At 36.5% G+C, this 24,925-nt stretch overlaps 1 protein-coding gene across 4 annotated transcripts in view; it reads right to left on the bottom strand.

Moving 5' to 3' along the window:
* The window catches only part of EPS8 (epidermal growth factor receptor pathway substrate 8), a 198,008-nt gene that overhangs the window by 78,110 nt on the left and 94,973 nt on the right, over positions 1 to 24,925 (bottom strand). The window contains exon 1 of one of the 4 annotated variants that reach the window (XM_036865579.1): positions 19,741 to 19,910. The exons of 2 other annotated variants lie outside the window; for them this stretch is intronic. The gene's annotated coding sequence lies outside the window, so the exon portion shown is untranslated. Of the gene's footprint in view, positions 1 to 19,740; positions 19,911 to 24,925 lie in introns of those variants that run through there. One more of the 4 variants, XM_036865577.1, reaches the window with a different exon arrangement.

Raw genomic sequence — 24,925 nt, forward strand, 5'->3', positions numbered from 1 at the left:
AGCTCAATATTAAAAAAAACAAACAACCCAATCAAAAAAATGGGCAGAAGACCTAAATAGACACTTCTCCAAAGAAGACATACATATGGCCAAGAAGCACATGAAAAGCTGCTCAACATCACTAATTATTAGAGAAATGCAAATCAAAACTACAATGAGGTATCACCCCACACCAGTTAGAATGGGCATCATCAGAAAATCTACAAACAACAAATGCTGGAGACGGTGTGGAGAAAAGCGTACCCTCTTGCACTGTTGGTGGGAATGTAAATTGATGCAGCCACTATGGAGAACAGTATGGAGGTTCCTTAAAAAACTAAAAATAGAATTACCATATGATCCAGCAATCCCACTACTGGGCATATAACCAGAGAAAACCATAATTCAAAAAGACACATGCACTCCAGTGTTCATTGCAGCACTATTTACAATAGCCAGGTCATGGAAGTAACCTAAATGCCCATCGACAGATGAATGGATAAAGAAGTTGTGGTACATATATACAATGGAATATTACTCAGCCATAAAAAGGAACAAAACTGGGTTATATGTTGAGACGTGGATGGATCTAGAGACTGTCATACAGAGTGAAGTAAGTCAGAAAGAGAAAAACAAATATCGTATATTAACATATGTATGTGGAACCTAGAAAAATGTTACAGATGAACCGGTTTGCAGGGCAGAAGTTGAGACACATATGTAGAGAACAAACATATGGACACCAAGGGGGAAAGCCGCGGGGGGGTGGGGATGGTGGTGTGATTAATTGGGCGATTGGGATTGACATGTATACACTGATGTGTATAAAATTGATGACTAATAAGAACCTGCTGCATAAAAAAATAAATAAAATTAAATTAAAAAATTTAAAAAAAACAACTAATACTAAACTTTCTTTGGGTTATTTGTATGGAAATATGTTAATATAAATGTTTCAGACATTACATGAAATTCCTAAAAATCTTATATGTTCTGGTGTAATGTTATAAGTCATAATTCTAGTTATTTTTTTTAAATGTATACCTCAGAAATAACTAAATTTCCTTCTCAATTGCATTGTCATGAACTTTCATCAAATCTTTAACTGTGGTCATTTTTAAGTCTTTTGTCATTTACAGACAGTTCTGGGTGTACTCTGATGCTTTTGCAAAAATGTTCCTATAAAGGGGTTTCATGTTCAAGGAATTCATGGAAAAGACTCTGACAAGTACAGGTTTCTGGTAACTGACTATATTGCTGAACTGAATGAATAAGCATTTTCAGAACTCTAATGGAAAACTGATGAATTCATGAAAGTGCTAACAAAAGATCAAGATGAAAAAAAATTAATTACATGCGACTGAGTGAACTGATGAGGATGACTATAATTTTTGTGACTTTCTGTTTGAATAATAAAATAAAAAATAAAAAATTTAAAAAAATAAAAATTGAAGGTTTGCATCAAAAAAAATTTAATAAGCAACTAAAAAGAAACACTTTAGCCATAATTATATGTGTAATATTGTGACAGATTTGATAGAAAGGCCTAGTACAGAGAAGAATCATATATACCCTATTAGTACTATTTGAGTATTTCCCTCTAATTCTTGTTGCACTGATGACATCATCAGTGCATATACACTGCTTGGATGTTAAACACTGGAAATGACTAATATCTCAGTTCAAAACATTGTTAATACTGTACTGATTTGGGAAACTGTGCTAATTTTAAAAAGCACAACTGTTATTCATCGACTGTTTACCCTGTACCAAGTATTGTGCTAAATGTTTTCTATCCGTTATCTTACTTAATCTTCACATTCATTTTTGAAGGAAGTACTATTTTCCATTTTATAGATGAAGAAATTGAGCTAAAGAGACTAGGTGCCATGTGTGTGTTATTCTGAAATTTTAAAAAATCATCTAATTTGGATTTTTTGTTTTTTTAGAACTTCTATTTAAAAATCTTCCCCAGCTTTATTGAGGTATACTTTTATATACCAAAAATTGCACATCTTTAATGTATACATTTTGATGAATTTGGACATATGCATACACTTGTTATAACATCAGTACCATCAAGGTAATAAACATATTCATCACCTCCAAAAAAAAAAAAAAGTCTAGTATCATGAATGACTGAAGAGTGATGTCCTGTTTCTTGAATGTAATCAGAGGCAGAGAACAAAAAAGAGAAAACAACATTCAATGAGCCCCCACTTCACATGGCATTTTACAAACTTCATCTCATTCCATTCTTAGAATAACCTTTTGAGGTAGGTATTTTGTAAGTGAAATGACAGCCTCAAATAAATTGTCATTTGCCCAAGGGGTAACACAAGCAGCTAGAATTAGAACCAGGATTCCAATTCTGATCTGGCTGACTTATATCCAATTTTCTTTGCAGTAAGTTATACTGCTAGTTTGACCATTGTATACTCTCCAAAGGTTTTCAGTTCTTTTCACTCTGAGTGTTTCAATGATATTCTTTATTTTAGTCAACAATTTTTCTTAGAATAAAAAAATGCTAATTTTGAAAGGGAAGAAGATTTACTTTATGGAAAGGGATATTACAATGGCAATAGTGCCACTTTTATGGAATGGCTTTATTGCTTCATAAACATATTGTTCACTGAAAAATGTGAAAAAGTGTCATCAGGTCTAAAAACGCCACATATTAAAAACTATTAATTATAATATTGAAAATGATTAGTTAAGCTGAATCTAGCTTTGAGTCATAATTTTTCACTGGTTAAATATCTAAGTATTTACTTGTCTTACTTTCTTGGGTTAATTTTTTTTATCATAGTTGAGACAGTTTCTAAATATAAAAGGTCTTTTGAGTGTTTCATCCCCATGTGATACCTATAAATTTATCTGAATCATTTGTATTTCTTCCATTATGATTAAATATATATTAAAGGGGGGAGGAGAAAGTAAGCCTCTAATTTAGCTGGAATTTTCCAACAAAAAATAAAACTATGGTAGAAAAGGGAAAGAAATTCAGAAAGAAAAAAATTTTCTCAACTTCTGTCTATTACCAGGGCCCCTATCCCATGGAACCATACCCTGGGGTTGAGTGTAGGGAAAAGATGGTGGTTGGATCAGATCTTGAATTATTTCTTAGCAAGGCTGCCATGAAATTTCACAAGTGATATGAGGAATTTTAACTGAAATCTCCATATACTTATTTATGTATGATGCACTTATTTACATGTACTTTCCCTTTACAGGCCTGATAAAACCTTCTATGAAAATGTATACCTCCCGCATTGTATTATTTCCATGATTAACAGTGAACTTACAGACAGTCTTATATAATGGTTGCTACAATAAACTGACTTTTGTTTCGTTCTGTTTTTATTTCTATTACTCTAGGAGACGGATCCAAAAAGATATTGCTGAGATTTATGTCAGAGTGTTGTGCCTATGTTTTCCTCTAGTGTTTTTATAGTATCTGGTGTTCCATTTAGGTCTTTAATCCATTTTGAGTTAATTTTTGTGTATGGTGTTAGAGAATGTTCTAATTTCATTCTTTTACATATAGCTGTCCAGTTTTCCCAGCACCACTTATTGAAGAGACTGTCTTTTCTCCATTGTATATGCTTGCCTCCTTTATCATAGATTAACTGACCATAGGTTTATTTCTGGGCTTTCTATCCTATTCCATTGATCTATATTTCTTTTTTTGTGCCAGTACCATACAGTTTTGATGACTGTAGCTTTGTAGTATAGTCTTAAGTCAGGGAGCCTGATTTCTCCAGCTCTGTTTTTCTTTCTCAAGATTGCTTTGGCTATTCAGGGTCTTTTGCGTTTCCATACAAATTTAAAAATTTTTTGTTCTAATTCTGTGAAAAATCCACAATAAACTGACTTTTAAAGGACCATATACTTTATCAGTGGAAGTTTTTGACTCAAAAGCACCCTGTGATGCAACTGATCAGCTAAAGGAGGTCCAAGTGCCTCCTCACTACTGCCACCTCTTAAAGAGATTGTCACTCACTACATCATGTGCACTTGAGGTCTAATTAAAACTGCAGCTAAGTTCTGTTTTTTAAAATTTTTTTATAATAAACTTTTAAATTTCTGAATCATTTTAGATTTACAGAAAAGTTGTAAAGCCAGCACAGAAAGTTCTTGTATACCCCAATCCCTTATTCAGACAAGATCTGAGTTAGCTTTAGTTCTGTGCTGGGCATAGAATACTGCTAAAAAAGAAAGAAAGGAAGCAAGGAAGGAAGGGAGGGAGGGAGGGAGGGAGGGAAAGGGAAGAAAAGAAAGGAAGAAAGGAAGAAAGAAGAAAGAAAGGAAGAAAGGAAGAAAGGACGGAAAGGAAGGAAGGGAGAAAGAAAAGAGAGAAAGAAAGCAAGTGAAATCAGGGCATGAGAGAGATCCCAGCCCTTAACAAAAACCCTAGCTACCACCACCAAAGATGATCAGAACTTTAAAAAGTAAACTTATCTAAGAAGTTCAAATCTTCCCACAAGCAAAAAGTTGTTGGAACAGATTCTCAAGAAGAGGTAGGAGAATATTCACTGTGGACATTTTCTCTCAGGGTAAAAATAAAAGTATAACTTTTTCTGTCAATTCATTTCTCAATTGAGCAGAATTCAGAGAAGAACATTTTGGAAAAATAAGTTAAGAAGACCATCTCACCCCCCCACCCGCCCCACCCCCAGGAATTTTTTTTCAAATCTCTACTTTTTGTAAATCAACCTTGAGGGTTAGTATTTACTGATATTCTATGAACCTTGGTGGAAGGTTTCCAAAGTTAAACTTTGTGCCATTGACTAATGCAAAACAAAAGCCACTGAGGAACTAGGATCTCATATGACATATTTTTATTGCTAGACATCCTTTTTCCATAGTAGTGCCATATGCTAAATTAGTACAGGTCAATATATCTTACAAAGGTAAACAAAGCGTTATCTGGGCCTGACATAACCCAGCTGGGCGGAGAGATAGAAAAATATGTTCGAAAATTATCCTTTAATGAAATCGAAACTCTTGAATTCAAATTTCATTATGATGTATTAAATGGCCCCTAAAAATAGTAAATCAAAAACCTTACAGGTATGACAGACTCCATCCACCTCACTACAAATAACTCAATTTTGTTTCTTTTTATGGAGAGTAATATTCCATTGTATATATGTGCCACATCTTCTTTATCCATTCATCCAATGATGGACACTTAGGTTGCTTCCATGTCCTGGCTATTGTAAATAGAGCTGCAATGAACATTTTGGTACATGACTCTTTTTGAATCATGGTTTTCTCAGGGTATATGCCCAGTAGTGGGATTGCTGGGTCGTATGGTAGTTCTATTTTTAGTTTTTTAAGGAACCTCCATACTGTTCTCCATAGTGGCTGTATCAATTTACATTCCCACCAACAGTGCAAGAGTGTTCCCTTTTCTCCACACCCTCTCCAGCATTTATTGTTCCTAGATTTTTTGATGATGGCCATTCTGACCGGTGTGAGATGATATCTCATTGTAGTTTTGACTTGCATTTCTCTAATGATTAATGATGTTGAGCATTCTTTCATGTGTTTGTTGGCAATCTGTATATCTTCTTTGGAGAAATGTCTATTTAGGTCTTCTGCCCATTTTTGGATTGGGTGAGGTGGATGGAGTTAGAGTCTGTCATACAGAGTGAAGTAAGTCAGAAAGAGAAAAACAAATACAGTAATGCTAACACATATATATGGAATCTAAGGAAAAAAAAAAAAAGGTCATGAAGAACCTAGTGGCAAGACGGGAATAAAGACACAGACCTACTAGAGAATGGACTTGAGGATATGGGGAGGGGGAAGGGTAAGCTGTGACAAAGTGAAAGTGGCATGGACATATATACACTACCAAACGTAAAATAGAGAGCTAGTGGGAAGCAACCGCATAGCACAGGGAGATCAGCTCTGTGCTTTGTGACCACCTAGAAGGGTGGGATAGGGAGGGTGGGAGGGAGGGAGATGCAAGAGGGAAGAGATATGGGAACATATGTATATGTATAACTGATTCACTTTGTTATAAAGCAGAAACTAACACACCATTGTAAAGCAATAATACTGCAATAAAGATGTTAAAAAAAAAAAAAAACCTTACAGGTACAGTGAGAAGAGTTCTAACCCATGGATGAGATATAACATTTTAATATTTAACTACCCTGTTGCCACATGATTACCTTCCTCAGTATTACCTAGAGCAACGAATGTTAAACAATAAACTAAACGTGGCAGGTGATTCACTCTGAATTTTCAGTACAGCTCCTTAAGAGGACCAATGGTTTACAAACTGTACAACATAATTTTAGAAATGGTCACAACCCACAAAGTGAGAAATGTCACCTTTAAGCAACTGTTATGCTGAATGCATCCCACTTTTCCAAAACATAAATACATCTCCCTAAGGTTATTAGAAATAAAAATGCTTAATTGTTAAACGATACAAGACTTTGTTTTTAAGAAATGCAATTCTGTACAAATGAAGGTTAAATCAAGCTTTCTGATGTATTATAATGTACATGTTTACATCACTCCCAAACTGCTTCCAGATATTTTATAAAAAGATGTTACTTCTCATCTCAACTTCATCTCTCTCTGCTTGCCATACCACTCAAACATTGATTATTTTGATAAAAAGTCATAGAGGTCCCATATCTTATCAAAGACTATTCATTATTTCAATTTGTTTGGTCTGTTTTAGCAAGATATGGTTTCACAGATCCAAATACCAGCATAATGGTTACACAGGGACAGGTATTTTGCTCTAACAGAATACCTTGTGTACTGCTTTAGGTATCAGAGTGTACCAAGTTCAATATACATAACTTTATAAGCCCATGGAAAGTTCATGACTAGGCAGATAAGGTAAAATTCTCAGATCATGCTTAACTGCTTCTTATTCCTATTATTCAATACAGCTCAATATTTTGTTGACAAATATAAAAATGCACTCCTTTCAAAATACTGCTTTTCATTTATCTTCAGAAATAGAGGCAGTCCTAATACGCTGTTAGAAAGTGATGCAACCAAGAATAGTCCAAAAACAAAGCCAATTCCAGTAATCATCTACATTTGGCTGAATATAAAAATAACTGATTGTCAGTAGATACTTTTATTAAGAAAACAAATCCCTGGCACCCCATCCAACTCACAGAAGACCTAAGACTAACAAAGATTTCCTTGAAAACTTGCCCATCTTACAAGGAAATTTTAAGGAAAAGAAAGAAAGAAAAGGTGTATTTAGGAAATGAGCATATTACAGACAATGTAAGGACAGCATTGTATAAAGTTCAGGAGAAGCTAGAGTAGGAGTGGGTCTCCAGAACAAAATCTCCCTCAAAGAAGGACTGAATCAAAGAAGGAAAGACAAAGACCTTTAGAATGTATGTTTACAGTACAATGTGGCAAGTAGACAGGCAGAAGGCAAGGTGGGCACCTCCTGCTGGGAAGGGGAGGGCATTCAGTTCCTAAAAGCCTTCCTTCAGGTTTTGATTCATGAGCCAGGTAAGCCAGAAGAGAAAAGGGAAGAGCAAAGACAAGAAACAGCTTCATACAGTTAGGAAACCACCAGCAGTTCAGAGTTACTTAGAATAACTTAAGAAGTAGGAAGTAATGAGGGATGAAACTGGAGATAGAGTGAGAATGCACATCACAGAAGGCAACATTACATTTATATCAAATTTGGTTAGACCAAAGTTTAGTGCATTGTGTCTGTGCAATTGCCATTCACAGTAGGCTAGGGTTAAATTTCCTTTTTTGTACAACCTTTTCTCTTTATTAGAGTTAATAATTATTTTACCTTCCACCCTTAGTTCTCCTATGTACTTTTATTAATTTCATCCCTTTACTCTCTACCAGAAGTGTCTCCTTTGAGTACATTTAAACACCATCTATTCCATCATTTTTATCTTTCTGCGGGCATCTCTCTCTGATCTCTATATATTCCTGTCACAGTCGGAATCAATGACTCTCTAAGCCTCCTGCACAGCTTTTGTCGTGGTACCCAAATTCAACATCTTCTTGTTCATTACCTTCATCTTTCTCCTATCTTAGATCCTTGTTTCCTGGATCCCGAGTCTCTCCCTTTCCTATTTTTACTTTCTTATCTTGGAAAATCACATACTTCTGGAGCTTCCTGACAAAGAGTATGATGAGAAAAATAATTTCTGAAGCTTTATATAACTGAAGACATGTTTATAGTACTTTCGTAGATGATCAGTACTTTGTCTTGGTTTCAAATTCCATAATGGAAATTATTTTTGTCCTGTAATCTTGAAGGCATTGTTCCTGTCTTCAGTGTTTTTCCCGAGATGTCAGGTGCCATTCTGTTTCTCAGTATTTTGTAAGGGCCTATTTTATTTTCTTTCTGCAATTCTGGAGTTTGGGGATCGTCAATTTTCTCCCCTGATGTTTTGATATTTCGTGACTACATCAGTGTAGGAGTTTTTTAAAAATTCAATATTTTAGAAACTCAATAGGCCTTTTCAAATTTGAAAATTATTGTCCTTAAATTCTAGGAAATTTTCCTGACTTATTCCTTTGATAGTTTATTTACAACTTTTTTTAAAAATTTTTTTCTAAAAAAGTCTGTTATTCAGAATAGGACCTCTTGGACTGAGTGTCTAATTTTCTTGTCTCTTCTCTTTTGTTTTCCATTTCCTGTTATTTTTGTTCTACTTTTTGGGTGGCTTCCTCAACTTTATCTTCAAAATACTTTTAAATTTTTCCATGTCCTCTATCAATTTTCAATTTCCAGAAGTACATTTTTATGCCCTAAATGTTTCTTTTCTCATAGAACCTGTTCTTATTTCCTAACTGCAATGTATTCTTGGATGTTTCTGAGAATAATGATTGTATTTAAAATTTTTTTTCTCCCGTCATCATCTCTATTTCTGGCAATTTCCTTGTTTTCTCCAGGTTTGTTTTGGTCTCTGGATTTCTTCAAATGTCTGGTGATCATTGGTCGCTCCTCACCTTGAAGATGGAGCACTAAATAGCTGACTGGAAAGCCTGTGTCAAAGGGTGGGTCTTTTCAACAGGTGAGCTTCACTACAGAGCAATCTGGCTGGGCTGTTCCATTGGGAGACCTCCCCAACCACCAGTACCTACAGGTCTTCTGCACAGATAGATCAGATTCTTCAAAGAAGCATCTTCCAATTTCATCCCTGGAGAATACATATCTGACTGCCAAAATCTGGGGAGGAGTAGAAGTACCCTGAGGGTGTCTCACTGCTTAGTAAGTTTTTCCCTGAATCCTCCCACCTGCGTATGTGCCTTGGTATCTCCCACTTGAGAGTTCTCTACTTCACATTCTCCGCGGAATAAACTTCATCCTGCTGGACAGTGGGGAGGCATCTGGGATCTAAGCTCTATTTAAACACTCATCCTCCTGTTTCAGCCTCACCCTCATTGCTGAGCCTTTCTGAGGCTCTGAAGTGAACCTCAGTGTCTCTCCCTAGCAGCTTGGGTTTCAGCTTCTCAGGATGTGTAGGTTAGTTACAATCATCCCTGGACTTTCCAGAGTCCCTTGGTCTCACTGACTTTCTGCATTTTTAAAATCCCTTCATTGTCATTTATTTATTTTTTTGGAGAGAGTGGAATATATGTATGTGCTTAATCTGCTTCTTTCTCTAACGTATTTTCATTGTCTAAACCCTGACAAATATCTGTTAATGAAAAACTCAGGAGAAAAATTCAAGTCGCCTGTAATATGAACTTGAGAGGTTAAGTTGGCTGAGAAATCTGAGTACAAGTTTATACTAAAAATAAAAGTACCCTAACAGCCAGAGTGAAAGCACAAAAAATGAAGGAGATTTACTTTACATAACATCAGCTGATATTTTGGTAGTGTACGTTTAACCACCTGCTATTTTTATAACAACAAATGCTACTTTCAAATTCCAGGAAAGGAACAATATTATAATATGTAAAAGTGGGCAATATCTCTAGCTAATTCAGGCATTATAGTTAATGAAAAATGCTTTAACTGTTTTTCCAGAAATTATATCATAGCTTTAAATGCACAACAGAGTTAGGTTCCTAAAAGAAACCTGAAATTCATCCTTAGGTAAATAACCACTAATTTATTCATTTTAATTAAATGGATTTTAAAATATTTTTTTCCAAAGAGAAGCCCTCTTTAATAAATATATCTGGGAAACAAATTCTTTGTGAGCTACCCCAAAATAAAAGTCAGAGATATCTGTGCATTAGTTTTAAAATTCAAGTTGCCTATAAAAGTAGTGTGAAGCTTTCTTTTCTTGAGAGGTTAGATATTTACATAGTCATAAAAATTAAAGGAAGGAAAAAATTAAGTCCGATGGGAAAATTTTTTAAATCAAGGCTATGAAATTTCACATTTAAAAGATAATAAGTATAAACTTTGATTGTGGATAGTACTACCTCTGAAAAATGTCTGCCAAATTATAACAATGGGCGTTTTCAAAATTAGCAGTAAAGTTCCTTATAACTAACCCCGAAATTATCCATGAACTGGGGTAAATTTAGACATATTTCTGTTCATTATTGTAAAAAAAATAATAATAATGCTCATTCATAACGCATTTTAATGTGTCAGCCACTGTGCCAATCACTATTTGTACATTATCTTACTTAGTTCTTACCACCTTATGAGGTTATAGGAGCTTATTATCCCCATTTTAATGGGGAATCTGGGACTTACAAAAGTTACAAGTAAAGGTAACTTGGTCATGATACCTACATAGCATGTCTAAGATTTGACCACGAGTCATGTTTTTAACCATTGTTGTATACTTTCCTTTAACTAATGATAAATCCAGTATTTTGAAGTTGGCTGGGGGTATGTCAACACTGATGAATTAAAAATCAAAATGACCTCTGTAAATGATTACTCAAACAAGATTCATCCAGTGTTAATTGGCACGAGCCAACAGCAGTACTCATTCATTCATTCACTTGTTCACAAGGATTTACTATGTAACCATTCCATAGTTATCAGTGCTCTGGATAAGCCCTGCCAAAGAAAACTTCCAGCTTTGCTGAAAAAGTACAATATCATCACTGTTCAATACAGTAGCTGAGCACAAGTGTTGAACACCTGAAGTGTGGCTAGTGCCACTGAGGAACGGAAATTTGCATTCTTCTAGATTTAAATTAGTTTAATTTAAATGCAAATAGCTACATATAGCCGATGGCTACCATATTAGACAGGATAGCTCTAGACCCTGGGTGCACAATTAACAAAATATACATGGTTCCTATCTTCATGCTGCTAACAGTCTAGTGGGGGAGCCAGCATGAAATAAGTAAAATAATAAATATAATATTACATTTGTCAATTGCTTAGAAGAAAAAGAATAGAAAAGATAGTATTTATGAGGATATAAAGTCAGACTAAGTCAAACCTATCTATGAACTTCTGAAAAGTATGGGACTGAGAGATTCATTCTGAAATGTTATTTCAGGATTTCCTCACTTAAAACCTAGGATAATTACTGAAACTTTGAAACAAAGAATTTATGTAGTTTTTTGAAAGTGCTTTCAATGTTTCAAGACTGATGCACAGAAACAGTGCCCTGTTGGCAAATCTATGCAAAAATAATCCTGAACAAGAATGTTGTTTTTTAATCCTATTCCAGATAACAATCTGAATTTAAACGAAATAAAATAAAAGAGAACAGGGAAGAAGAATCACAAAAACTAAAGCAGTAAAATCTATAAAATGCTAACTGAAGGTACTTCAAGTTTAAGAGCCTGGAAATGAGAGAGAAAACAAATGAACTACTATTCCCACTTGGGCAGAAATGGGGACTTGTTTATAGCAACATGTCCACTTTTGGGCCAGTGTCAATTTATAAACCTCCCCCAAAAATTATTTTCCAGGTATTACATTCCTGGATTTGAGCACCCTGCATTGAAACAGAGCAAACACAACTCGCTATAGTGATTATTAAGTGAAAAAGGTGTTTGGGTCAGCCAGGGAAGGGGGAAATCACTCCCAAACCGTCATGTTCCTGGATCATAGTGCATGGATTTTTTGTTTGGGAAGTTAAGATAGATCTGTTTGGTAAGCAAGCTATTTGAGGTCTGAAGGAAGTGGAAATTAGAAGAGGGAATTATCACAAGGGCTGGTAATGCCACATTTGCATTCTTTCTTTCATTCCCATAGTTTCCAACTCTAAGCAACTGGAAAATGGCCCACAGGAAGAGGTAGGTAGAACAGACAGGGCGGAGCATGATTGGATTTAATTAAAATGTATTGCTCATACAACAGAACAAGTTTAATATTTCTAAATAGCCCCCAAATTAATTCCAGCTCTTTAGTAAATAAACTAGGTATCATTTAGCTAACATAATCGCTGTCCCCCTTTTTAAGCCAAATGATCTTGTAAAATAAGTGCACTATGAGAACTAAACTACTACTGCTACGATTGCTAATAGTAGTGATAGGAGGAGGAGAAAGATGAGGAGAGGCGGCAGTAGCAGTTAACGTTTAGATTGCACTATGTGCCAGGCACAGCTCTAAGTGCTTTACATCTATTTATTTTTCTTTTAAAAACTGTCACATTAAACTCACGAGGTAGGAACCGTTACTACGTTCACAGTACACATGAGTTAAGCTAGGTACAGAGTTTAATATCATGCCAATGTCAAAGAGCTAATAAGTAGTTATATGTGGAATCTTAAACAAATGATACAAATGAACTTATTTACAAAACAGAAATAGACTCACAGACATAGAAAAACTTATGGTTACCAAGGGGGGAAACGGGAGGGAGGGATAAATTGGGAATTAGGGATTAACAGATACACACTACTATATATAAAATAGATAAACAACAAAGACCTACTATATAGCACAGGGAACTATGTTCAATATCTTGTAATAACCTATAATAGAAAAGAATCTGAAAAAGAAAAAAGATATATAACTGTATCACTTTGCTGTACACCTGACACTTTGTAAATCAACTATACTTCAGTTAAAAAAAATTTTAAAGCTAATTAGTAGACATAGAATAAAATCCAACCATTCTGCCACAGAGAGGAAAATAATGGTTAGAGAGCTGTTTTTCACCCAAATTCACATAGCATCTAAATAGAACTAAAGGGATTTTTTTTCTTTTGCTATAAATTTATTACAAATGATAGTGCATACATTTGTATAGAAAAGAACTAACAGTCTAGTTTACTTATAAAGAAGAAAGAAAAGGACTGGATTCTGGATATTTATGAAGTAAAGGAAGGAGATAGTCAGGACTATTAGAAATAGTATCAAGACAAGGGCAAAGACAGTACCAGGATAAAAACAATGCACCCTAGCATTTCAAAATGATCACAAAATTCTAACAGGGCATAACATCACCTTAACTTTTATTCAGCAAAGTCTATGCCTATTACAGAGTATTTCTCTATGGGTACATATTTCCAATTGTATAACTGCAATCAATAAAACTAGAACTGACTTTTATATCCAACTTTTTTTTTTTTTAATATTTATTTATTTATTTTTCGCTGTGTTGGGTCTTTGTTTCTGTGCGAGGGCTTTCTCTAGTTGCAGCAAGTGGGGGCTACTCTTCATCGCGGTGCGCGGGCCTCTCACTATCGCGGCCTCTCTTGTTGCGGAGCACAGGCTCCAGACGCGCAGGCTCAGTAGTTGTGGCTCACGGGCCTAGTTGCTCCGTGGCATGTGGGATCTTCCCGGACCAGGGCTCGAACCCGTGTCCCCTGCATTGGCAGGCAGATTGTCAACCACTGCGCCACCAGGGAAGCCCCTATATCCAACTTTGAGGCAACATATATTTTTACAAACATGGGGACATATGAATTATTATGAAAGATAGATACCAAAAGCTACCCAAAGAAGCCTTATGAAACTGTAGAGATATTCCATTTTACCTCTATTAAACATAATGATATGTAGTGGGCACTATTCCTCAAACTTCTGTGGGAAACATCTCTCAGGAACTTCAACAAATCAACTTAAAAACATGTGCTGCTTTTTCTAACCATCTTACTTAGTTTTACCAAATTTGATGGGAAAAGAGTTAACAAGTTTTCCTCAAGCTGCTAAGTGTCAGCATAGCTTAAACTCAGCAACCTCTTGATTGACATATATACACTAATATGTATAAAATAGATAACTAATAAGAACTTGCTATATAAAAAATAAAATAAAATTCAAAAAAAATAAAAATTGTAAGAATTTTCCTAGCTTATTAAAACTCCTAATAATAACCTAATCTAAATGGCTATAAATGACTTACCATGTAGCTGTGCCATGACTTTTTAAGAATTGTTTTCATATTTACTTATTAAATAATTATTTTCCACAAGGAAAAAACCAACAACCCAGCAACCTCTTCTAATAGTTTTAATATATTACACTCCAAGGGAGATATGTGATTGTTTCTGGTAACATACATTTTCTTATATTTGGTGTTATCTCTTAAGTCGTTTTTAAACTCCCTAGCTTTGTGCTACGTGAGCAGTAAAAATCTACTATCGAAGAGTGTCAGGATTTTAAATGATCTCTTGGTCTTTTGATGACCTAAACTGGAATCGTTTTAGAAGCTTTGATAGATATAATTTGAACCAATCTAATACTACTGCCTTCTAAAACTTAATTTTTTTTTTTTTTTTTTTATCATTCTTCTACTTAAATCCAGTCAAGAGATCCCCACCACCCCGCAGGTAGCCAATTCGAATGCATAGCAGAGTACTCTTTGAGGATTTGACCCTTTATACTGTAAGGCTTCTTTTCTCACAAGCTCTGCCTCCCTGCCCCCTGCCCTGCTCCCTCCCAGCACCCACATCCCGCCACAGGCTCACGCTGGCAGCTATGCACCATCTATACTGAACTATTTTGCAGACTCTTGCCTTCAAGTTACATCCTCCATCTGGAATAAACTTTCACTCCCAAAACCTCCCTGCCACCTTTACCTGGCCAGCTCCGACTCAAAGTTTAGTCTTGGGAGGCTGTCCGTGAGTCCCCTACAGTAGGCTACATGCCTCTCTCATGTGTTCCCATAAAGCTTGAGTCCAACACTGAGATGTACTTATCACCCTGCATTGCAACTTCCTATTTTCTTGTTTGTACACAATATTGTAGACCCCTTGAGGGCAGGGGCTAAATAATCTTCTTGAATACCAAGTGCTAAGCATAGCTCATAACATGTAGTAAGTTCTCACTACACGCGTATTCAATGAATGAAAAAATTAGGCTCATAATTATTTTTTTACGCGCTCAAACTAAGACGTTTATTTCAAACCTTCTTACTAAGAAGAATGAAACAATGCTCTAAAAGCAAGAAAAACTTTGTAGGAAATATTTTAACTAGGTGAAGAGTTAAAAACAGAAACATTTAGCATCACTAGCTTCTAACAAGAGCTACTCAAGGAAAAGGGCAGGCAGTGTGGACTCTCTCCCAAATCCCTGTAAGCCACCCCCATCCATCCTCTTGCCTCTCCATCCTGCCCTCTATTATTACCAGCCACCTTCCTTACCACCCGCAAATGGAGTCGAAAATAAATCCTCATCTAACTGTATCCTCTCGCCTCTCCAATTCCATCATGCCTTCTCCAACGGTGGACATCAGTCCTGCCAAAGCCCAACCATTCTTTCTGTGAGTGTGAGGAGATACCACTCCTGGACTTCCAACTGGAACATCCTAGGTGTCAACTTCATTTAGATTTGTCCTGAGATTAGAAAGAACACTGAACACCAAAGTCCATACTATTCCTTGCTTTGCTAATACTATTCCTAACTCTGTGCCCTTGGACATGTCACTTAAACTCATCAGTTCCTAATCAGTACTGATTAAGCTGAAAACTAGGGTATCTCCAAGAGCTCTTTGCAGCTCCCATGTCATTAGCTCCATGACATCAGTGACAAACGCTAGCACATCAACTCAGTGACCTGCTTCCTGTCATACAAATTTACCTACACAGACCATCTGACAGAACACAGCAGAGCCGAAAAGTATCCTGTTTTCTCACTGATAGGGGTGGTCCTTACATAAGTAACTTTGAGGACTGGCTGAACTCTTCATAAACTCCAAGCCCGCCTACGAAGAAAGCATGTGACATGAGGAATGTTGTCCTTTTCTTTTCTTTTTTTTTTTTTTTTTTTTACAATTTAGCTGCTAAGAAGCCCTGGGAATAGCACATAGCAGCACACAGTAGCATACAAACTAGTTAGCCAGGAAGAATAAGATGAATTTCCCTGCTCTCCTAAGAATTGAACTATTTCATTCCAGGATGCTAAAAAGGAATTTTTTTTTTTTTAAAACAAGTCTTTGCATTTTATGAGATATTAGACTCAGTGTTTACAAGAGTGGTGCTTACATATATACAATGGAATATTACTCAGCCATAAAAAGAAATGAAATGGAGGTATTTGTAATGAGGTGGATGGAGTTAGAGTCTGTCATACAGAGTGAAGTAAGTCAGAAAGAGAAAAACAAATACAGTATGCTAACACATATATACGGAATCTAAGGAAAAAAAAAAAAAAGGCCATGAAGAACCTAGTGGCAAGATGGAATAAAGACACAGACCTACTAGAGAATGGACTTGAGGATATGGGGAGGGGGTGGGGTGAGATGTGACAGGGTAAGAGAGTGTCATGGACATATATACACTACCAAATGTAAAATAGATAGCTAGTGGGAAGCAGCCGCATAGCACAGGGAGATCAGCACGGTGCTTTGTGACCGCCTGGGGGGGTGGGATGGGGAGGGTGGGAGGGAGGGAGATGCAAGAGGGAAGAGATATGGGAACATATTGTATGTGTATAACTGATTCACTTTGTTATAAAGCAGAAGCTAACACACCATTGTAAGGCAATTATACTTCAATAAAGATGTTTAAAAAAAATAAATTAAAATAAAATAAATATAAAAATAAAAGAGTGGTGCTTAATCTCAACTGCCACTGTTGTCACCTCAGGGAGGGCTAGTTTTGCCAAGAGCCACGCGGCTGCTCCCCTGCCGTGAAGGCAACAGGATGAAGCTAAGTGCCATGCTCTTGTAATAACTGTATGTGCCAAGACAGAAAGTCAAAGACTCCAACTCACCAAGGCTCAAATGCTTAAGACTGAAAAAAAAAAAGAAAAATGACCAGCTGCCCATCTACTAATATAAGTGGACAAAGGATCAACAGCATGGATCACCTCTACCCACAAATAATCCCTAAACATATTTGATGGCCCTTGAAAACTTTATAGAGGCTCAAATGACAATAATCTACTGTAGAAAATAAAGATGGTCCAACTGCTGCTCCCCGAGAGAACGGGTGAGCAAGTTTGCCCAGGAGCAATTTCCTAGCATCCAAAGACCACTTTCCTATTCCTAAAAAAATAATAGTAATGCTTCTACCAAGAAGGAAAATGCTTTGGGGGTGCTTTTTATCAGAGCCACAGGAAACAATAAAAACTTACTGAGTATATTCCAATGCTTTCATTGTGGTATTGTGGATAGTAAAAAGAACATGCTATGAAGATAGGCACCCCTGAATGTAAATCCTCATTCTACCATCTCTCTGTGACCTTGGACAAGTCCTTATCCTCTCTGAGCCTCTGTTTACTCATCTGTAAAATGAGAATAAGATTGTTATAAGGATGACATACAGAAGCAACAGGTCCCTTGAGATCTGTATCTATATCTGTATCTACATCTAGCTATCAGCTCCTTTATTTTCCTGAAGAACTGTATTCTGGAGAAAATAGAGATGGAGATCTTTTCTTTAAATACTGGTTCTAAAAAATGAAATCCACTGAAGTAAAATCCAGTTGCAGTCAATCAAATATGACACAAGAGAAAGACATGAGAATCAGCATAAAGAATGCTACCAGTTACATTTGCACACGCACAAAAAGAAAATTCCATAGCTTACCATTCAAGACCCACAAGAGTTTGCCCGCAGCAGTGTCTCCGGGCTTCCACATTCCCACAGGCTTTCCCACCTATAAACCTCCCCTAGCACCATGCACTCTTCTGAGCATTTCTTGCACTGGCTCACCTATAGGCTTCTGCTCTTAAACTAAGCACCCCACCCACTACTTTATATCAACCATCCAGCAACTGCTCAATTCCTCAATCCCTACTCCTTTCTTAAAGTTTTCCCTGACCAACTCAACATTAGCAACAGCTAGTCATTTGGCAATTATTTATCATGTTTAATATTTTTTAGTGTAGCTAGCAAGAACCTCTGTGATTTATTCCTTGGTAAATCTGACCTTGCTCTGGGGTGTGGCAAACTCGTACAGTCTTTGGCAAAATGATTCCAGTACTAAGCATGTGCTATGGAGAGTTTATATACGTGTACTAAAAGAAAACACAAAGAATTTTAGTGACCCAAGTGGACATTATTACCAACATAAATTTCCTCTATGATTGACATAAATGACCATCTGACACAAATGACTCCTGTTTAAAGAAAAACTGATGCAAAATAGAAACAAATTTAGAAGTGCAGAATTGAACTAAAATTTTGTTAAAGAATTTATTTAGCAGAATTTCTACAATCACAGTTAGATAAGACCCTCAATGTTGAGTGGAAATACCAATGAAAGTACCGCTGTTGGTGTGGGCATGTATAAATGATGATTTTAACATCTGATCTGAAAAGCAGAAGTTTTGGTAAAAGTACACCTATTTATATCAAGGAGGTTCAGAACTGACTCAGAGGAAAAAGTATTATCCTCTGACTCACCAAGACCACTTCCTGAAACACCCAATGTTTTTCTTGGAAGGAAGGATATAAAGTGCCATTTCTTTCAAACACTGATTAGACAAAATTGAAGTCTAACACAAAATGGACAAAAGACATATATTTTCCAAAGCCAAACAGGTTTCAAAGTGGAGACCATTCCATAAACATATATTATCTGGTCATGAAAGGGAAGACTTTAAATACAGTCAGAAATGAATAATCCAAGGTATATTATAATGAATAAACCACTAACTACGTACACATATCCCTCTTTATACCATAGTCTCTCTCTCTCTCTTTTTTTTTTTTTTTGGCCGTGCTGTGTGGCGTGTGGGATCTTAGTTCCCTGACCAGGGATCAAACCCACACCCCTTGCAGTGGAAGCATGGAGTCTTAACCACTGAACCGTCAGGGAAGTCCTTATACCATAATCTCTTAATGATGAAGAAACACTATGATTTTAATTCACAAAATTAACTAATGTCTTTGGCTTAAAAACAATCATTTTTCTTCAAAGTAATTATTTTCTCTTCTCTGAATCACCTGTGTGGCCAGTATTTAATAAAAATTTACAAAAACAATAGGTAACACTTATTAAGTGCTTATATGGGCCAAACCTTGTTATAAATTCTTGGCATGCATTAATTTATTTGATAACCACAACTCCTCTAAGAGGTAGGTACTATTATTACCTCTATTCTACAGATGAGGAAACTGAGGCACAGAACAATAAAGCACCTTGCCCAGTATCACACAGTGCGTACATGGTAAAGCCCCAAACCCAGGCAGACCAATGTAAGAGCCCAAACTCCCAGTTTCTGTGCTCTGTGTGTGTGTGTGTGATACCCCTGCCCATTAGAATGCTTGCCAAAACTTAAAAACACTTAATCACACACAACACACACACACACATATAATTACACACTTATACATCTGTATAAACATTTCACATTTACACAATCCACGCCAAAATCTATGTATGCCCTTCTATGTTACCATTATATCAATAGGATTTGGGTACCAATAATACCAAGTCTTCAGTCTAGAAGAACAATTACTTACATAAGTTCTGAAACATTCCACTGGTCCAGATACATTTATGTCAGTCTCACTTGTTTTTTAGTTCTAAAGCATTGGAAACATCTCACAGAACTGCAAAAACACCAAAATGACACAGTCCTTGGGGGAGAAAAATACACATAACATTTCCTTCTTCAAAATAACAAGCAATTAAACTGAATCTTGCTGTTTGCTTCCTTTTGAGTAATCTAGACTGGAAAGAGTTCAAATATCTGACTCTCGCAGTATTTTGCTTCCAGTAGAAAGATCATCCTTTAATATGCCACGTCAGCTAATAAGTGTTTCCTCATATCTATAACTGACTCATAGAAACTAGCTTAAATATTAAATGACTGCCTATTTCTAGTTCTAAACATTTGAAAAAGAAATTCCTACTTAGCTAAGGAGGCAGAATAAGCACTTTGAAAAGAGTCATACCACCCTGACTTTCAGATTATAAAGGGGAAATGTAAGAAGGGGAAATTTATCCCAGAAGGGTGAGGCCCTTAAAGCAGCAGCCTCAGGAAATATATTTCCAGTGTTAATACCACTCTGGAGGTGCTGAAGATTCAGGGGTGCTTTTGGAAGCCTGCATGCTAGTGCGATTTAGGGGGCAAGAGAGAGTCCTCCTGCTTCCTTACATGATACCATTTACCCAAGGGATACAGTGAATGAAATTCCTACCACTGGAAATTTATTCTTTTGAATTAAGCATTTTCATCCCTAGGAACCACATTTAAACTACAAACACTTGTGGGAGTAATAATGTATTATGTCATTAACACTTAAGTATAACTTATCAGATACTTTCTCCTAAGAGATGAGAAATCTAGGGTAATGTGAGAACATTACCGATGAAGTCAGTATGCCCAGAAATGTAAGAAATCTGCCCAGAAATGGAGCAGTAGCAAACTACTGAAGAAAAAATTTGCCTGCTTGATACTTTTACATATGAAAAGATATATTCAGTTATTAATAATTGCTGAAATTATGAAAGGAATTCCAGCTTACAGATGGAATGATTACTTATTAGAGGCAGACATTCTATACAGTGAGCAAAACCACGTAAGAAATTCACTCAGTATTTTCTGTCTGCACCTTCCAGGGGTTGTGCTTCACATGAAGGCATATGTAAGAAACACCATGGTTTCTCTCCTTCAGGAGCACTTAGCTGAGCGAGACATATACAAAGAGATAATTACAATGCAACTTAGTAAATGCTACTGTCTTGTTATAAACAATGTACAATTCTGTGAAACCATCAACCTAGGGCAGCTGTCAGTAGGTTTCATCTGGGAGGAGACAGTAGAACCAGGTGTTGAAAGACACAGGAGTGTGTCAATCAGCACATCTACGGGTAGGAGAGGACATTCCAGGCATATGCAAAGCACGGTACGTGGAAGGGCATGGTTTTTAGGGAACAGTGAGATATTCAGTGTGGCTGCAATACAGGGTATATGAAAGATGATGTGGCAGAGAAGAGCTTGACACGAGGTTGTGAGGGGCCTGGCAGATCATGTAAAGGAATTTAGACTCAGTCTTTATGGAAGCAGCAAACCAGTGGAGGCAGTAACAGTCATATTACTAATTTTAATAAAATCACTATGGGGGCATTCTGGAGGGTAGACTAGATTAAGAAGCAAGGTTGACTAATTTTGAGATAATTTTATCTGTTTCTTTCATTCCTATGGGAATCTCCCCAATTGTATTCTGCTCTACATATATATATATATATATATTTTTTTTTTTTTTTTGGAAAAATTAAGACTCACCTATGTCACTCTCATAATGGCTTCAGACTTCTGAATTCCCCAAGGAGAAGCAGGAAGATAGTGTCACTCAGCGGTCCCCAACCTTTCTGGCACCAGGGACTGGTTTCGTGGAAGACAATTAATTCTTCCACGGACGGGGCGGTGGGGGAGGGATGGTTCAGGCGGTAACGCGAGCGATGGGGAGCGATGGGGAGCGGCAGATGAAGCTCCGCTAACTCTCCCGCTGCTCACCTCCTGCTGTGCGGCCCGGTTCCTAACAGGGGGGTTGGGGACCCCCGTTTAACTAATTTAAAATGTGCCTACCCAGGGAGATCAGCTCGGTGCTTTGTGATCACCTAGAGGGGTGGGATAGGGAGGGTGGGAGGGAGGGAGACGCAAGAGGGAGGAGATATGGGGATATATGTATATGTATAACTGATTCACTTTGTTATAAAGCAGAAACTAACACACCATTGTAAAGCAATTATACTCCAATAAAGATGTTTAAAAAAAAAAAAAGATCAAATCTAACCAATGGAAAAATAAATAAATAAATAAAATGTGCCTACCAATAACCTATAAGGACACAGCTCACATTTTCTAGAGTTATTAGTTACATAAGAAGCCCAAGGGAGCTATATTCATCCTACTTTAGAAAAGTTCATTTTAAAAATTCAGAGACTGGGAGTTCCCTGGTGACTTAGTGGTTAGGATTCCAGGCTTTCACTACTGTGGGCCCAGGTTCAATCCCTGGTCGGGGAACTGACATCCCGCAAGCCATGCAGCGTGGCAAAAAAAAAAAAAAAAATCCAGAGACTTAAGAGAATTGAAGATTGGCTTTTACCTTTCATTTAAAACATTCCTTTAACAGTGTGGCCATTGCAGAAAATGATACGGCAGTTCCTCAGAAAATTAAACACAGAATTACCATGTGTTCCAGCAATTCCACCTTTGGGTGTAGACCCAGAACTGAAAGCAGGAACTCAAACAGATACTTGTACACTCACAGTCAAAGCAGCATTATTCACAACAGCCAAAGGGTGGAAGCAAGCTAAGTGTACATCGACGGATGAATGGATAAGTAAAATGTGGTCTATATATACAGTGGAATATTATTCAGCCTTTAAAAGGAAGGAAATTCTAATACATGCTACAGCACGGATGAAGCTTGAGGCCGTTAAGCCAAGTAAAATAAGCCAGTCACCAAAGGTCAAATACTGTATGATTCTACTTATATGATGTACCTAGAGTAGTGACATTCATGGAGATAGAAAGGAGAATGGTGGTTGCCAGGGGCTGGCGGGGTACAGGGGGTGATGAGTAGTTACCCTCTAATGAGTATGGAACCGTCTGTGAAGATATAAAAGTTCTGAAGATGGATGGTAGTGACAGTTGCACAACAATGTGAAGGTACTTGATGCCCATGAATTTACAACACAGATGATTTGAATAGTAAATTGTATGTTATATATATTTTACCATGATAATAAAAAAAGTAAATGAGGAAGGAATAAACCGCTGAATGTCTGTGAGGCCATTAGGTATGGCTGCCTAGCCTGTAATGCTAGATCTTACTGCAGCTGCCTCTGTAATGGAGAATGCACCAGGGCATCAGGGATTTCTGTGGCAAACACACACACACACACACACACACACACACACACACACACAGATGAATTAAAACCATCCTTACAATGCTTTGTGTGTATGTGTGTGATCATATAAATATATACATACACATGTGTATATATACATGTTTTGATTTGAGGTAAATTAGATTATCATATATTCTACTTTAATAAAGATCAAGAGACACAATCCTTAATTTACAAAAGCGATAAACTGAACTCTGTTTTGGGGGGGAAAAAAAAAAAGAGAACTGGTCCAGTTTCACCAACTATTGATTTCTTGTCCAGCTCTAACCTTACCTGGCAGCCCCTCTTACAAACACCATTTCTCAGTGACCCTTAATTTTCTCATTACTCAAATGAAGTAGGACTCTATGTCTCACCCACTACACACCAATCTCACAGTATATTAATGGGATAAACTAAGGCAATGTATATATAAAATTATTTTAACATAGAAAATGATTTGGAATAGATATGCTCTTTTACAAAAGGATCATTTGACTTACGAAATGGCTCAAAGAATTTTTTTAAAATTCCTCTGCATTTTTCACTTTTTAAGTAAGCATTCATATAATCTAACATGCATACAAACTTTGAGGAGAACATCCCCTGAACAAAATAAAATACATCAGTATTCCTAAGGGGGTAAATATATATATATTATTTATATTATATGTAAATAATATATATATAATATATACATATTCAATAAGATGGCTTCAAAGGTCAAACTTTTAAAGTGATAAGATTTAGAGTTTGCTTTTATAATTAATTAGTCCATTATTAAGTTCCATACCAAATATCAAAAGGAATTACAAAATGATATTAACAAAAGTTGACTCATTTAAAATGGGTAAGAAACATGTCTGTAACTTTAAGAAAGTTATCATTAACTTGATGTCTTATGGCAAATCAACTGTTAACTGCAGGAGTTAGTCCCTGGAAATAAGCCAAGTGACATTGACAATATCTAACTCAGTCATTTTAATACTTAAGAAACATTCTGCTTAAAATAAACAACCAAGAGTTTTCCACAAGTCAGTACCACCAATCCCCCTCCCAACATACCTTTGAAAAACATTCTTCAGGGGGCACAGGGGGTGTCTTTTTTCCTCACTGATCAAAACAAGACTCACAACTCTTAGCAAGTATTTACCTTATCTGCTAGTCAATATTTCTCTTTTTGTAAGGAAATAGACTTTTGACATCCAGTATGAAATTCCTCAAACCTCACATTAAACCCCCAAAATCCGATACTGCCAACTGAAGTTCACTAACGTTTAAGCTTAAACAAAGCACAGACAAGTTTATTACTAAATTCTTGTATAATCAGCTGTACAGGTATTGTTTTCACCACTTACGGCTCTTTTTTTGTTAACTCAAAAACTAACATTTCAGAATAACCCTGAAATATTTTCTTTCCTTCTGTCTCCAATTCCCATTCTCTTTCCCACCTAAAGTGACCTTCTCTTTCCTTAATTGTTGTAAACCCCTATTTCACCTCCATCTTATGGTAAATATCTTGTAAAACAGTCCTTCTAAGTCTATTACAACTTTATTTCACCCACTTGGGAAATATGCAACTCTCTCTCCTTCTCTTTCTACTTTATAAATTCCTCAAGGCATCCAACCTGTAAGTGAAAGTATCCCAATTTAGAAGTTCAGATTTGATTTTGAAGCATCAAGCTCCACAAATAGGAAGCATTTCAGTATTTAACTTCTTAAATCAAACGTCTAAGCCCGATCATCATGTGTTACTTGGTCACCCGGTGATCACCCAGAGACCCTGGGATCATGTGTTCTAGT

This window comes from Balaenoptera musculus, chromosome 10, assembly GCF_009873245.2.
Source record: "Balaenoptera musculus isolate JJ_BM4_2016_0621 chromosome 10, mBalMus1.pri.v3, whole genome shotgun sequence".
Classification (NCBI taxonomy): domain Eukaryota; kingdom Metazoa; phylum Chordata; class Mammalia; order Artiodactyla; family Balaenopteridae; genus Balaenoptera; species Balaenoptera musculus.